We start from the raw sequence: 18,394 nt of genomic DNA on the forward strand, positions 1-18,394 counted from the left end.
CAACCAAGCAAGTTAACATTAAAAATTATAAATTCCATGCTACCTATTTTTAATGCACAATTTCAGCCTCTTTCAAGACTTGGTGCCCCTCTTTGTTTTCTTGCACAATGACTATTAATGCAAGCATAAACACATTCCAAATTACCAATAATTTAAGCATAAATACATTCCAAGTTACCAACAATTTAAGTATAAACACTAATACTTGACCTTAAACTTAATTAACCCCTTTTTCTTTGATTTTTGACATAATTATTCCCTATTTGTTTCAATCAATCTCTTGGGCCATTCATACACAAATTTTCACGTGGAATCCAAATATCAAATCAATTTTACAAAATCAGATTCCTCCCCTTTCAAACTAATTTGGCCGGATCATCTAGGTTTAGGTTCCAAAATTTTTATTTTTGATTCCAATAATTTTAAACACTTTTTCTTGGTGTTTTCCTTAGGTAAAAACACCTTTTAATCAATAATTATTATGTCCTTCTGTAATATTTGTCCAAGTCATTTTGAACTATTTTTGCAATAACTTGTTTGATCAAAGTTTTATCAATAACCTTTCAGATTAACAAGATCTTTTACGGGGTTAGTTATTTTATCAATAATCTATTCGATTATGTATTATGTTTGATAATTTGAAATGGTCCTACATACTTGGGACTCAGTTTCTTAGTCTTTAGGAATCGACTGACTCTCGACTTTGGTGACTCTTTGAGGAAAACATGATCACCAACCTCAACTTTAACGATCTCTTTCTAGTATTTGCATAGCTCTTTTGTCTACTTTGAACTGTTAGGAGTCTTTGCTAAATAGCTTTAATCTGCTGAGAAGTTTGATCCACTATCAGGACTATAAATACTTCTTTCACTGAGCTTTGTCCAGCACAACGGAGATCTACACTTCCTCCCATAGAGTGCTTCGTATGGTGCCATTCAGATGCTTGAATGGAAATTGCTATCTTAAGCGAATTTGGCTAATGGTAAGTGTGTATCCTAGCTCTTATCAAAATCAAGCACACAAGCACGTAGCGTATCTTCTAACCTCTGAATCGTTCTCTCTACCTGCCTATTTGTCTGCGGATGGTAGGCTATACTGAATTTAAGAGTAGTGTCTATTTCTTTTAGTAAGGACCTCCAAAACTTTGAGTAAATCTCAGGTCTTGGTCTGAAACAATACTGCTTGGGACACTAAGTGGCCTAATAGCTTCCTTAACTTTATCTTCTACTTTCGCTGGACTTAGTGCATCCTTGCCAAAAAATAGCTAACATTTCTAACTTTTGCACTCTCTTACCTTACTTCCCAGAGGCTACCTATCATCAGGCTACTTTTGCCTGGTTATGCTTAACTCAACAATATTGATAGGAATCTGAGGCACTGATGCTGATAGGCTCAACCCTGGTACTTTGTTGTTATAGACCCTTCCTGTTCTATCTTTGGTCGGGTCTTTTTAGCTTACATCCTTAACTCAAGCCTTATCTTAAGGATCTGCCCGTCAATACTCATTCTGTCTCTTTATCACAAGGGTTCTTCCCGTGTCTAGAGCTAGCCTGAAGACCTCTGCTCAGGTCTTACAGCTTTAATGCTTCTAACTTTGGCTTTTCTCTATTGATCAGAAGGAAATTGAGTCCAATCTAATTAATGATAAGGTTATCTGGAAGGAAGTCATGGGTACTCTCTCAATACTAGTTTACAATTGAAGGAGGTTTCCATATCTCCAACTTATCCCTAGTCCTTATCTTCCTAAAGAGGTACTATACTCTTACTCTTATAGCTCAGCCACTTCCTTTAGGCTTGGTCTACCGCGAACTCGAGAGCTACTGCGCTCTACCATAAGCCCTTTCAAGATCTACTATAACCCTGGAATACCATCGTTAGTTTGAGCTACATTAAGATCTCTAGGAAACTCTAGACTATAGAACTGAGTAAAGTTATTTCCGCTCAGTTGATCACCTAATTGATAATTCCCCAAAACCGTTCCAAGAACCAATACCATTTTTTAGGCCTCATGTCAATTTCCCAAGCCACCTATTTGTCTCCTTAAGTGCCTAAGCCAATCTACCTTAGGAGTTCTCTTACTCCTATAGCTTGCTCTTGCCGTCTTTTAACTATTTTAGAAGGGTACAGAGAAAAGACTTATGCAACTTCTCTTTTCTCTACTTTACCTTTTAGTATGACCATACTCTAACATGCATAATGCTTGGCATTTCTATGCAAGGAGTACAAGCTCTTACTGGTTGCTATGTCTGTAGTGCACCATCCAGACATCTTATCCTTATAAAAGGGAGCCTTTTTTTCTGTTCACAGCTATTTTTAGAAGTCATAGGGAAAGGACTTATAAGGTTTTTCTTCTTTCTGCTTGTTCTAGTACTCTGCTAAACTCAAGTACGTTCAAGTCTAGCTTTGTTCTTGGCTAGTCATGCTTCTATTGGGTGAAGTCACTCCGCTTGCCTTGCCTCGACTGCTTCCTTTTCCTGCTTGAATAGGTTATCTTGCTCCATTAAGAGCAACATCAATTTTGACTTGGAGGACCAATTCCCACTTTCTCTAGGAAGATTCCTGGCCAAGACCTTATCCCCTAGAAAGGGTGCCTCTCAACCTAACTCCAAGTGACTGAGTATCTCTTAACATCATCGGGAACATGCCAACCTCTTAAGCTAGTTCCCTACATAGCTATTTGTCTCTTTCTCTTCTTCTTGATCCTTGAGAAATTTCACTAGGGCTATCCATCTTGACTTCACTATCTCCAAGTTCCTATTTATCTCTTTCGGGAGTTGAGATAGCTACTCTATCATGGTGTCCTAGTCCTAATGAGGCTATAAGAGTTTTCACAGCTTAGGTGGCCACTACACCTTCTTAGTGGTATATAGACTCAACCCCTGATTGTCTTATTCAACTCCTTATCATTACCCTTCCTCTTGAGAGAAATCTGATAACTCTAAAATAGTGGCTACCTCTATCTTTCTGACCTTTACTAATCTTACTCTCTGTGACCTTGAGAGTTTTTATGTCTCGTTGAGATACTACCTCAATATCTGAGAGTTATTGTGTTTGTTCATCATGACCATAATCCTTGTTTACAATGATGAAAGTTACCACCTCCTCTGGTAATCACTTTTGTATTCGTTCATTGCCACCAATTCCTTGGTTCATCATGATGAAACACACCTTTTTCTTAACCTCTACTAGCCTTACCTAGCTTCGTTCATCGTAGCATTACCCGTCTGGGCTTCTGTTATGAAGTTCAACTTAACTTCCGGATTTAACTCCATTTCTCTTGGGATAAGATTAGGGTTTTATCCTTGTCGTTATGGGACGACAAACCAATTCAATCTAATTACCACATCAATTTCATGGAATGTATACATATCAAATCTAAAGTAGTGCACTGGTGTTCATAACGAATTATATAGTATAAACACATATCAAATGTACTATCCCAGAGTGTATTGGTGTGGACATACGCATGTCATAAGGTAATGTGTTCATAACCAAGCCAAGTCTTTTAGAACAAACATATAAGATAAGAAAATGACTAGCACATGAATTAAACATTGCAATCACTGGGAAGTTGTTAATAATGATCGTACCTTGGATCATTTTCAGTAACATTCGGGTTTCTTCCCCTGTGATGGCAAATACTCGTCCTTGGGTACGCGTCCTCGCCTTCTCTGTATTCTATGGGCATTCTCTCGACAAGTGTCTGGGCTTACTGTAGATACAGCAGATATTATGTCCGGCCATACACGGTCTGTTACTATGATTCTTGTCACAAGTTGGGCATTCCTTACCATTTGGGGGCTTGCCTCCCTTCTTATTTTTTTGGTTGTCCCATGGCCTTTTCCTTTTCCTGTTAGTATTAAAAGAGGTGCCACCATTAGATGATGTTTTAAGCTGTTCTCTATAATTCCACAAGCTTCAATTGCCTTATTAAAGAGCTCAAACTGCTTGGGAGCAATTATCTCCCTTAAGGAGTACTTCAGTCCTCTGACCATTTTCTCGGTTGTCTACCTCTCATCATCTTAGTAACTTAGGTAGCTGGAGTAGTGAGAGAGACAGATAAACTTAGCCAGGTACTCATCAAACAACCCGTTATCCTTCTGTTTCAGGGTTCAGAATTCTGCTTCCCTTTAATGCTTGACTGATCGTGGGAAATACTTCTTGTAAACTGCTCTAAGAACACTTCCCATGTCACTCTTATATTTCGAGCATCAAGAATAAGTTCGGTGTTCTTCCACCAATGATCGGCTTCCTTTTCTGGCTTGTAGATTGGCATTTGGGCTTTTCGCTCAATCGGACAGTCTAAAACTTTGAAAATCTTTTCCAAGCAGTTAATCCAATCTTCTACTGGTTGAACATTAAACACTCCATCAAAGAATGGTAGGATATGCTTGCAAAAACGGGTTATCCACTACTGGATGCTGTCAGGGTCTACTACTGGCCTTACCAGTCTAGACAGCTGTTTTGATGCTTGAGCTGCGAAGTTTCTTCTTCTGGCTACCTCCTATCAAGGTTAGCCACTGCCGCTGCTATCATTGTAGCTATCGTGGTGTCACTTTCTTGTTCCTAGCAAGCTTGAGCTGCCCTTATCCCTTCAATAGCCTTTTGTTGCTATTCTAAGCGATCCAAAATGAATCGTAGTAGGTTGAGAGGGACCCTTACGTCGTGTCCTGAGGGTCTCTCTGGTGAAGCGTTTCTTGTGGTTCTAACCATCATTCTAACTAGCTGGATAGTATAACAAAGGAACAAGAAACAGACAACATGCTTGGATTTCACTTAAAGACATGCATACAACATACAACATTCATATATCAACCAACAGCAACAAAGTTCAAAACATACATGCCATTTCAAAAACATACATAACAATCAAGCATGCCAGACTAACCTACTACAGTTAGCTGTAACAAAATAAGTCTTACGTCAGTGCTACGAAGGTCTAACTGACTACCCAAAGTGGGAAATAGCAAAGCCCTCAAGGCCCTTGATCCACTCCTCAACATCGGGTCCCACTAACTGATCTAGGCGATAGAACTTATTTTGCCATAAGGGTATGAAGAGGAGCATGTCTATCATTGTCAAGATCTCATCTTCCACATCTTAACTTTAAAGAAAGGTATTCCTCACAAAGATCTCAAGGGCATCGATGAGATCATTGAAAATGGCACCATCCATACTATTACAAATGTCTCTCACACCAGTTTTCCAAAGTCGGGTCCTAGGGAGTACTTTAAGCAATGCTAATGTCTGGTCCATCATCTCTAGGGTAGCATCTTTCCTAGTCACATAATAGTAGAGCTTCCAGATATCCTTTAGATATCTCAGGTACACATGGACATTCTGATTCTCGATGGGCTTAATGTACCAGCCCCTCTCCCTAAAGTCCTCAGCTAGGTCCTTTATGGTGTGAAATTCCTTCATGATTAGAAGTTGTCTGACCTCACTTTATCCAGCTCCATTGTCATTCTTCAAAGGTTTACCCTTGTAGGTTGTCTCACCCTGGTTCACTGAACCCTTGGTTTTAGCATCCCAATCCATAGTATTCTCTATCTTGTTTCCTGAAAAATATGTCAATTTTTCCCTTAACTGACATATTATCTAAGCAAAGTGTTCTATCCTATGTCAGAACCTCTGCTCTGATACCAAAAATATTATACCTTATTGCTAAAATGACTTAGAGTTTAATTAGAACTATTTTAGACCACATTGGACGGTCTAAGGCTCAAAAATTTCATTAAAATGCTTATTTTCGGATTTTTACTGTTCATTTGGTAAAAATCCAATTTTTTTGTCCAACTTCGAAAAATCATAACTTAATCTAGAAAAATCAAAATGGAGTTGTTCAAAATTATATAGAAAGCCCTTTGAATTTTATTTCAAGAAAAAAATAATCTCATGAACCACTTCTATTTGAGGGAGTGTCAAGTTTTTGTGGAAGTCACCACTTTTCTTTTGGTAAAAATCCTTTTTCTAGATTTTGGAACTTAAATTTGAAAAATCACCAAAAATCGTATAGTTGTCCATTTTTAACGTGCTACCTATCCAATTGAAGCTCATGACGTGAGATTTAAGCATACCAAATTTTGTGAAGAAATTCGTTTAGAAACATAATAAAAACGTAGCTCCAAGTTAGCGTCCTGCTTGGGGTTATAGCACCAAACATACATACTTATACATAACCAAAGTATAATTGTTTCCTCATGGTTCATCACCACAATTACCCTTGAATTGGCAGCTTCCCTTTTGATGATTCAGCCCCTAAAATGTTAGGTTACATACGAGGGATGAGATTTCAATGAAATCCCAGTAGCAAGATCAATAAATCAAAACATCAACATGCATCATTATAAAGCACTTTAACATTAGCTATCATAGGAGAACTAATTTTTTTATAATAGGCAACCTCAACATGTAATAGCCAAGGCAACAAAATGCAAGGAGCAACCATATCACAAATATCATAGTTCAACCATATAATAGCAAGCATTCATCCATAAATAACAATGCAAAGTTAACATTAATGGCTAATTAAATCCCACTACCTTGATCCAAAAGCTTCTATGATTCTTTGATCTTCTTACTCTCCTCCACAATTACTAAACCCTAACATCACAAACCATGAAAAGGGTAGCAACATTACCAATCAAACCATATCAAAAATCAATAACAAGACTCAATTACACCCTTGCCCTTTAAAGCTTTAAGCTTTGGTTTTTAATTTTTGAGCTTTGTTTCCTTAAGCACTAAAAATCTTTCTTAGTTCATTTCTACATCATTTTTCATGTAGAATCCAAATATACACTTGGATTTAAGAAAATAAATCTCCTTCCTCAAGATTCGGTTTGGCTGAAACTAGCTTGTTTCTCAAAAATCACAACTTTGATTCTAATACTTTCAACATTTGTTCTTTAGGTTTACCCTACACCATTTTTCATTTTGAACACAATGGAAGCATCAAAAAATTGAAAAACTCATCCTATGTTCCAGTTTTGAAAATGGTTGAACCATACCTCTTGGAGTTCTATTATACCTTACTTCTAGTATGGCTTAGAATTTATTTTGAGGCGTTTTAGCCCACATTGGAAGGTCTTGGGCTAAAAAAAAATCTTAAAACACGGATTTTGAGATTTTTCCTGTTCATGTGGTAAAAATCCAGCTTTCTGGTCCAACTTCAAAACATCATAACTTAATCTAGAAAAATCAAAATGGAGTGGTTCAAAATTCTGTGTGAAATGCCCTACCTTTAACCCCTCAGAGTACACATTCGTAAGCCTCATGGTTCAAGAAGATCACGACACAAGCCCGCGGATTTAAAACTTCAACATAATTACTCGAGTTACTATTTACCGTTTAAGTTCCAGATTACAAGCCCAACTTCAAAAATTCATAACTAATTCCATAAAAATCATATTGAGGTATTCTAAAATTCTACGAAAATCTATTTTGATGCTCTTTAAAGAAAAAAAATCCAATTAGACTTATCCATGCCCAATTTGTACAGTTTAATCAATAAATATTACTATTCATTTGGTAAAATCTGGAACTTCCAGATTCTGTGCCTCAAGTTTGGAAATTCGTATCTCCTTATGTACACATCCAATTGAGGTGATATACCTGTCATCTTAAAGCTTGGGATGTGTACTATAACCCTACCAAATCTCATGGCTTAACTTGTTTTTTTGATAGGTCAACCTAGAGCTACAAACTCACTGCTCCAGGACCTGCGTTTTATCTCTTAACATCTCTTTACTTTAATTCTTTTTATTTATTTGGCATACATAACATGGGCTTACTCTTTCCTATTTATGTTCATACACTCTCATTCATGCCATAAATATTATAATTAATTACATGGCATCATAGGCATCCATAACATAAATTACATAATAGGAGAATTACGCATTAAATAATAATATCATTCATTAACATGAACAATTCTCTACTTTCTTCTCCTTGCTTCTCATGCCATTATTGCCCATCATTTATTGACCTAAATGGTTGGTTAGGAAGGGGGTGAGATTCAGGGGAATCTCAGTAGCAAACAATACCATATTAATCATGCTATATAGATGCTAATGCACTACACGCAACTTGTTTATTCTCTTATTAATTAGTGACATATTAGCATGCTCAAAGCTAACTTCTTGATGCATGGCCATGGAGACATAATCTAATCATCATGAATAGCAATTACAATAGCTAAAACATATCACAATAACATTCAATAACATGTACACCGTAACACACAAGCATACAACATCAAGCAATGATAATAGGTAAGTTCACTACCTTGCACCTCAAGCTTTCCTCTTACTTTTCCTTTGACTCCCTTGACTTTCCAACCATGTGGGCATTCGGTTAACATTACCAAATGTCCTCTTGGATGTTCTAAGTTCCTAAACATAGTCGCATTGATCACACAATCTATTAGGACCACTAGATTACATAATATTCAAGACTAGCTCTCTTGAACCTCAACCCTTTCTCTTCATTTTAGGGTTTTCTTTCTAGCTTTTCTAACATAAATCTCATCATTTCCCATCCTTAAGATCCATTTCTTGTCAATTAGGACCACTTTAGATGGCCTTAGATTCAAGAAGATCAAATCTGAAAATTTTGCTTCGCGGGTACTGTTCACACATAAATTCCAGAATTTTTGCTCAACTTTGAAAATTCATAGTTAATTCTAGAAAAATCAAAACTAAGTGATTCCAAGTCTTACTAAAAACTCCTTAAGTTCTATTTAAAAGAAAAATAGTTTTAGGAACCCAATTCTACGCTGAACAGTACCAGAATTGTACAGAATTCAATACTCTTCCAATGGTTATACACTGTTTTCATATTTCAAACCCTAACTTTGAAAAATCACCATAAATCATACACATAACCAAATGAAGTGTTCTATCCATGTATTTAAATCTTACAGAGTGTACTTTAATCATGCCAAATTTCAGAATTAGATATAAAGAGTAACTTATTCGAAATAGGCATCAAGTCAAATGCTACAACCATCACAGACCTTGATCTTGAAGCTTGAATCTTGTTCCTTCTTCTTGGCCTTCACCCCCACGTTTTTCTCTCTAAATTTTGGTATAGTTTTCCCTCTAAAAATGGCTACCAAATGCTCTTCCAAGGTTGGGTATCTGTAGCCAAAACTTTGGCTTGAATGGACCAAAATACTATTGGTGGCTAATAGAAAGGGTAAGGGTAATTTTGGAACTCTAAGTTAACTTTTACATCATCATCGCATCATCTTCTTGCATCATCCTTACCTCATTCTTCTAGAAGATGCTAGGTGTCACAAAAGTGATGGAGAAGAAGAGAGATTAGATCCTAGCCATTGGATCAAAACTTGTTCCCTAAGTTTCCTCTTATTTTACTTGGCTCACATTTCTTCGACTTTCTTTATGGCCTTCCAGAGCTCAAAAAATTCTTTTGTCTACTTCATAAATTCCCTTTAATTCTAGAGAGTATCTATGAATTTTTTTAGGCCATAACACTTCCTTTAAGCCTTGCATAAAAATTCATTTACTAAAATACCTTTTTATCAACATAATCAACTTTTTAATTTATTAAAGCCATTCCACTAGCCTTTTGGCTACAAAACTAATTTTATAAATTAGTACAACCTTTCAACCATTTAATCTCATTTTTGTATACATTTTTGAGGTCTCTTGCTATTTTAAATAATTACCTCAAACGATATACTTTTTACCGGCCATAACCTCATAAATTCCATTTAAACTACCTCAGGGGTATTTTCATCATTTCTCTTCACATAAGAGCCTTAGAATATTATTTCCTATTTTCTGGGATTTTCTTAAAATTCTCTGTATACTCTTCCATTTTTACTCCTGTTGGTCCCTATTTGGACTTAACTTCATACAATCCTCTCTTTGAAGTTTCTAACTTAACCCCTGGCCTGTCTCTACTCTCTTTTCTCTTTCTAGGCCCTTAAGACTTTATTGGAGCCTCTAGCCTTGATTATACTTGAGCCCCTGAAAACTTTTATTTTGCAGTTTAGTCCCTAAAACTGCTTTGACTTCTTTTCTCATCTTTGGGACTTCTGCTCAAAAGGGGTCTAGTAGCCTATCCAATTTAGGCTATTTCTGGTATTTCTAGGCCCAAAAGTTTGGATGTTACAATTCTTCTCCTCAAAAGAATTTTGTCCTCGAAAGTCAACCTTATATTCTTACCTTTAATGAGAGGTTAACTGAGGAGAATATCTTTATTTATACTTAACTCTGACCTCTTTAACATTTCATTATACCTCATTTTCGGGTTTCAACCATAGACTTCGTACTTACATAACTTGTCGTTCTATACTTTTTTGTCATTTACATGAGCATGGCCTTTGCTTTTAAGCATTTTGTCACCATTGTTCACCTTCTTTCTATACTTTAGGCTCATCCTTCATAATAATACCACGACAGTATACCTATCTTCATGGTATTTTACTATATCATTGCATTTCGGATTCTCTTAATACGGCCTTTATCTATTCTTTGCTGTATACCCTGCCATTCCTCTTTACTTTAAGGGCATATCTCCTTTCTTTCCTTCATTGACTAGAACAGAATTGAGCCCATTCTAATCGACAATAAAGGTGTCTAGAACAAGTCAAGGGTACTCTCTCTATATTAGTCCACCGCTGAAGGAGATTTTAGTATCTTAAACTCATCTCTGGTCATCGTCTTCCCAAAGAGGTACTGTACACTTATTCTTATGGCTCAACCACTTTTTCTTAGGCTCGGTCTACTGCGACCTCGGGAGCTACTATGCTCTACCGTAAGCCTCTTCAGGATCCATCGTGACCCTAGAATACCATCATCAATCTGAGCCACCTTAGGATCTCTAGGAGACTCTAGACCATAGAGTTGAGTAATAAAATAAGTCACCTCCACTCAGCTAGTAACTTGACTGATTGTTCCCTAAGACTGATCACAGATATTAGTATTGTCTTGTTAGGCCTTATTCAATCCTTCCTGTCAACTCCTGGAATTCTTAGCCTTTCTATATTTCTTTAGCCCTTAGTTTTAGCTTCCTTATGCCACTTTCCTTTTCTTGTGCCTTTCAAATGCTTAGGCACTGGCTCATCTCTAAAGCATATTAACTTGCCATTATATTAATGCTAGCCTACCTCATCTTAGAACTCTGTAGTCCTTGTCGTCTCTTAATAATTCAGACAGCATCGAGAGAGGACTTATATCATCACATTCTCATTATCCTTCAGTACTCCGTAGTACCCTGTTAAGGTCAAGAAGCATCTGTTTGCATATCACACTTCTGTTGTCTTAACCAGTTTTACTCTCTCTCTGGGGTAAGGTCCGTCCTGTGCCTTGCCTCGGCTGCTTCTATTTTTCCTGTGGGAGGATAGATTACTCTGACTGGAGCATCGTCAACTCAACCACTTACTTTCTATTTCATTCTTTCAAAGGATAGCTTACTCTTACTAGAGCAGCATCGCTCTGGTCCGGAGAACCACTTCCCAATCTTAAAGTGGTACTTCATGGTCAAGACTTTCCTCATATGCAATCTCGCCAGGGTACATTCCTCGAATACCATATCCCTATCAAAATGAGCCTCTCTACTAGATTACTCAATCTTATAGGCAGTGGCATCTATATATAGGAATCTCATTTCTTAGATTCCTTAATAGCTTGAGTTACATGGTTGCACGCTCTTGGATACCTTAGGGACATAAAAGAGTACTGCTTAGTCCCTGACATTATCATGTATCTAAGCATCATTGAGCTCTAGGTATCACCAGGAACTTGCTTATCTCTCTCTGTGTATTAGTTCCCAATGCAACCATCCACTATCATGTTCTTATTCATTTCCTTTCATCTCTATCCTCAAGAGGGATCTTGCCTCACTTTACTCTTTCTAACTTTCTTTACCTCTTGACCAATTATTCTTATGGTCAGGTATTGATCACTATACCCTCATCACATCACACAGCAAACATTTAATCATCTTGCTGTCTGGTATCTAGGTCAGGCACCTAGGTCATCATTGACCCTTCATTCATTATCATCTAATCTCTGTCTCTCTTGGTTCACTATCCCATAGGGATTTCTACCTCTATTCAGGGATTTGAACAAATCTCAAACATCTCATCCTGTTACCTTGCCTCTATCAAGCATCACAAATTCTAATTTCAATTACTAAAAAAAAAACATACACTATTAATATGATAAAATACTTTTAATATAAATTAATTTCAAATGAAATAAATTTTAAATTTTGAACCTTAAATGATTTTCTATAAATCTAGTTTTCTAACAAATATTTAAATTTTATTTTTATTTTTGTTATGACAATAACTTGAAATATAAATATAAATAATTATATAAGACATTGTATCATATTTTTCTCATAAAGTTATCATTTAAAATTAAAAAAATTTAATAACGGCAATAACATTTGATATAGCCTTTAGCGGTAACATTCTTTTATCATCAAAGGGTAGTTTCAGTGACGATTTTTTGTCACTACCAAAGGTTATTTTCACTAGCAAAGTAGTGACTTTCTTTTGTTTCTATTGAAGATTAGCTTTAATGATGACTTTCTTTTGTCATCTTTGAATATTAGTTTTAGCGGCAACTTTTTGTCACTTCTGAAGGTTATTTTTATCGGTAGTTTTCTTTTGTTGCTACTGAGGTTAATTTCAACTGTGACTTTTTGTCATGCTAAAGATTAGTTTCAACACGACTTTCTTAGGTCATCACAAAAAATTTATTTGAAATTTTTATTATTACTTTAAGTGTTTAAAAAAATTATATTTAGACAATAATTTTGTTTATTAATATATTTCTTATGAAGAAATAAAGCATTTTCACATGTTGCTGTGTTAGAGAGAGAAGGCTAGAGAGATCATGTGGTGTGTGTGAGAGTGGGAGAAAGGGAGAGAGGGAAGGAGAAAGTGATGAGTGTACATATGAGAGTAAGACACCATAATTATGTGAGAGCAAGTTAAATAATTATAATAAAACTTATAACTAATTTTTTATTATTTTTATATTATTTAATATTTCATAATTATAAATATTAATATTAAAATAAGAAAATTAAATAGAAATATTTAATAATAGCAATAATATTTAATATAACTTTCAAAGGCCACATTTCTATCACCTCTAAAGGATAGTTACAACTACAACATTTTTAGTGACAATAAAATGTCACCACCAAAAGTCTATTTCAATTTTTCTGTGCAATTATATATATATATATATATATCTGTATATATAAAATTTTATAATAAATATCACCAAATTTATTCTAGCTTAATGACAAGAAGAATGGATAGGGAAGAGAAAAAAAAAAAAGAAGAGGTCAGCAGTTCTAACCTTAGAAGTTTCATATTTAAAGTAATAATATCTAGCGGGTGACGTGATGCAATGAGATAATAACACATGCGAGGTGGCGAGTAGGTGGGTGGTGATAGGCAACTAACCTACTAATGGTGAAGTTCCATCTGACTAGCGATGAGCCCTTTCTTTTGGTGGTGACAGAAAAGTCACTACCAAAAGACATTTTTTACAACAACAAATTGTCATAACTAAAAGACCTTTTTAGCTCATCGCTATCAAAAGACCTTTTTAGCGGCGCCAAATTGTCACCGTTGAAACCTACTTTCTATGATGACAAATATTGCCACTAAAAGCCATTTTTTGCAGTGACTCTTATTGCCATCATTAAAAACTTTTTGCAGCTGTAGTTACTAGGATAGTGAATTTTTAACAGTGATTTTTGTAATTTCAGCAGCGACTTTTAACTCTCTTTTTTTTTTTTTTTGGTAGTGCGTGGAGATGCTCACAAAATCTCTCTTCTCAGTTGAAGCACCAAATCCTAAATAATTATAATAGATTATCATGTTAATTACAACCTTACGTCCCATATAATAGATATAATAGAGTCAACTTCCCGTGAAAGATGAAGAAGCGTCAAGCACAGATTCCATACACGACATTATGGATTTTGATTACAAGAATTAAAACCATAAAAATATCCAAACACTTTTCTTTTATACATGTCAAAATCACTTGCGAGCCCCAAAAACTGAACACCTCTATGTGTCGAAATTAATTATGAACTCAAAATTATGGCTATCTTATAAGTTACCAAACATGCTTATGCATGCCAAAATCACTTGCGAACTTAAAAAATCATGGTTATTTCGTAAGTTACTATTTTTTTGGTTTTTTATTTTATAATTGATTTTGGCATGTACAGGAGCGTTTGGTGATTTAATAGATAACCATGATTCTTAGTATATAATTGATTTTGGCATGTACATATAGTGGTATCTTTTGGCATGTAAATGGTGGGTGTTTGGATATTTTTCCAGATAATTAGATCTAAGTATTGGCTAAGCAAACAGGCCCTTAATAAGTAAAAGGTAAATTCAGTAAGAGATAGTAAAAGCTCATCCCAACAGTCCATTTGCAATTTAGGGCAGCTAAAATCAAAATGGCATGACTTTTAAGGTGCAAATAGACGGTGGCTAAGATAGATTATATTCTTAATCACTACCACCTCTTACTGAGTTCAAATCCTTAGATTCTTGCCTTGACCTGCATCATCAGTGGAAATAGTTATTGTATCCTTTTCGTTTTTCATGACAACGGCCATGTGGCCTTGACCCTTCTTGAATTGAGTTATAGTATATCATACAGTGGCCAATCTTCACCACTCTGTTTATAGACATTCATGTAGACTAATTAATCATCAATTAATGATATAATTAATTAAGAACAAGAAAAGTTGAAAGCAAATTTGGTATAAAACAAACGGACCAAGCTATATCATATGCTACTCCTTGTCTCTAATATAAGAATTAGTTAACTAATTTGAATATATTACAAATGTTTGTTAAATTAGTTATTTGTGATAAATATGTGTTATTCTAAAATACCATTTCTAATCATGTGAATTAGCTAAATCCACCATTTGATGAAACATTTAATGTATGCAACTATTTCCAAGATTATTTTAAAAAATAAATAAATATGATAGATAAAGTGAATTGTGGTATTATATTTAAGATCAAATTGAATGTCAAACTAACTTTTATGTTAAGGACTATAAGTGGTATAACAGAGACAAGTAAGCATGTCGAAATTATAAGGTATGTATAATTGAAAAGCAAGTCATGCCTTTTTTTTTTTTTCAGTATAGTTTTCTTATACTTATTACTTCCTCTAGTCTTAAACGTAAGAGCTAACAAATAAAGAGAGTACTAAATATATGATCTTATTATACTTTGGCTCCCGAATTTATACTCCACCAATCCTAAATATAGGGCTAAATAATTAATTTATTATTAAAAAATTAGTTAAATTAGTTATTTGTAACAAATAAGTATTAGTTTTTCTAAAATGCTTTCTTAATCATTTGCCTAATAGATGGAATCCCATTTTAATATATGTGATGTATAGGGATGATTTAGGAAAAAAATTTTATAAAATTGTTGAAAAAAACAGTGAATTGAGGTTTTTATTTAGGACTAAAATAAACCCTACAATTAGCTTCAATATTTAGTACTAGATGGAGTAATTTTTGTCTAAATCTTTCCTATTAAGGAGCTTTTTTTATTGAGTGCGCAATGCAAATGATTAAAAGAAACACTTTAGTTATCACCAAAAAAAAAAAAAAAAGAACACTTTAGTGAAAACCAGCACAAATTTTTTATAAATAATAAAATTAACTAATTTTTTTAATCTCTGCAAATTATTTAGCTCATATGTTTTGAATTGATGGGAATATCATTCACTAATTAAATTTTAACTTGTGGAGCTCGTATATACTGGGTAACTCTCTGTGTCCCTTTAATTTTTATTCATAAAACTTGAACTCTTGACCTTGTTTAGGAAATATTGAGTCCCAGAATATCCACTTATGCAACCAAAACATCTTTAGCATTTCAAGTGAAGAAAGGAAAAGAAAACAACAACTTCTTTACCTTGAAATTCTTCTGACAGTGAGATGTTTTATAGGAGCTTCTTCTTCATCAGGACGACAGAATAATAAATTCGTTACCGACCCTTCAAGAATGAAACAATAATTACCTTTTTAAGATTATGTAATACTATCTCTGGTCCTTAATATAAAATCTTGTTTGACTTCTATTTTGGTCCTAAATATAAGAACCGAATCTACTTTGTCTCTCATATTTATCCATTTTTTTCAAGATAGTCCTTTAATAACGGTAGTTCTAAATAACAAACTTGATTAGCAAGGATATTTTAGAAAAAATAATACCTATTCATTTCAAATAATTAACTTAACTAAGTTTCTTAATCTCTCCAAATTAGTCAACTGGGTCTTATAATTAGTATCGGTGGTAATACTACTATGAAACAAGGGTCTTCACTTAATAATTAACCAAGTCTTTAATTTTATAAAACAATGATATCACGAAGTCAATTAATTTATGTGATTAAAAAAGAAATTATTTGTGATTAATACAGTGATTCTATGTTCTGACCTAGACTTTAAGGTCAAATAAATTAATTTTGTAAGTGGATTACAAACATCATAAGAATTACTTGAAAGTATTATTTGTGAGTACTAAACAACTTAATTTTTTGTAGAGTAAATTATATAAACAAAAGCCAACCAATTTCTTGAGCATGATCTTTCTTCTTTGGAATCGATAGATTGCCTAGTTATTATACGTCGATCATCACATTAAAAAGCTATTGTAGTCATCTGTTTTATTTTTTAAGCTTAAATGGCATCGAAATGATTGTACTAATAATTCTCCAGAGATCATACTCTTATTTGAATAAGAACATTCATCTATCAACCTTTCATTAAAATGTGCTTATTACGTGTTGGACTGCTTAATCATTAAACAAACAAAGCATGAAACTTGAAACTCCAGAAAAGTCATTTCCAATCCAAACATAATCCATTGAATTCCTTTGATTGATTATTCTATACCTTTGGTTTTTTAACATCCTTTTTATAAGAGACTTATTAGAAAGTTTTATCTATTCATTTTATAACAAACTTCACACATTTGTAAAAGCAATCTTAACTCCTAGTGCCCTTATTCATTAGAGAGAGGTCAAACTACTTTAATTTAATAAATTTATTAAGGAAGGGTGATATTGGAAGATGACTAAAAGTGTGCACATATTAAACAAGAGTAATTAATTGTAGTTAGTTTTCTCCTTTATCCACTAAGACGAAGTCTCATTATATCATATGGATCACTGCTTTCCTACAATGGTGGAAGGGCTCGACTTTATTTCAATTAGATTTAATTAGAATTTTCTCTTAAAATTTTCTCGTTCATAAAAATTTTTCTTTAATATATATAATCAATAGAAATAGTCTGAACATAAATTTTATAATTTGAGAGATAAAGTGATTTTGAAATATGAACTTTTTACCTAACTTTTATAGTTAGGACTAGAAAGAAATTAGCCTGGATTATATTAGAGGTGCACGCAAAATACTATGAGGTTTTAACAAATCACCCCCGGGGGGGAGGCTAGTATCCCCATTATGAATAGAATCTTACCAAAAAAAAAATTATGGATAGCAGTAAAATAAAAATTAAGCAAGTTGTCCTCTTCAGTTATGTTCAACTTAAATTAATAACTGAATATACTTTGAATGATAGATATACTTTATTCATACAAATAATGCTAATGCTAATAAGAAGCTATCTAAATATTATTATGGGCAAATCCCCAAAAAAATACCTCTAAAATTTTAAAATTTCAAATCAAGAATGACTATAAAAATTTATTATCATTTGCTTTTCAAATATTATCAATTATCATTAAAATATAGCAAACGAAACTGATTTAAAATTTTAAAAATCAAAATGTTTTTTTGGAGATTCTTCCTATGATTATTGTTAAAACCATATTCACCTGTTTTTTTTTTTTTTTTCCTTCGGCCTCAAACCAAATTCACTAGTTCAACTGGGAAACAGTGAACATGTAGATGAAATAGTCTAGTAAAACCTTTACAGAATCAAGCACTTGATTGTTGAGTGTGATTCCCTAGCTGTTGTTAATATTCTGATTAATATAGTTGATAATTTTGATTGTAATTCTAGCTTATTGAAAATTGTAAAAGCTGAGCCAGATAGATTTGTGAATATTAGAATATAGCATATATATAGGGAAGGCAATGCTGTTGGGAGATGATTTTTGAGATAGATTTGAGATAGATGTGGAGGAGATGATTTTATATATATATATATTAGATTTGAAATAGATGTGAGATAGATTTTTGATATATATATTAGATTTGAGATAGATGTGGAGGAGATGATTTTTGAAAATCCTCCTCAGGTTGTAAGAAAGTTGTTATATGCTGATTGGGTGGGAGTAGCTATTCCACGATTAGTGAAGGTTTAATAAAATTG

The sequence above is a fragment of the Neltuma alba genome, unplaced genomic scaffold, assembly GCF_004799145.2.
Source record: "Neltuma alba isolate B1F8T4 unplaced genomic scaffold, ASM479914v2 tig00010443_pilon, whole genome shotgun sequence".
NCBI classification, from domain to species: domain Eukaryota; kingdom Viridiplantae; phylum Streptophyta; class Magnoliopsida; order Fabales; family Fabaceae; genus Neltuma; species Neltuma alba.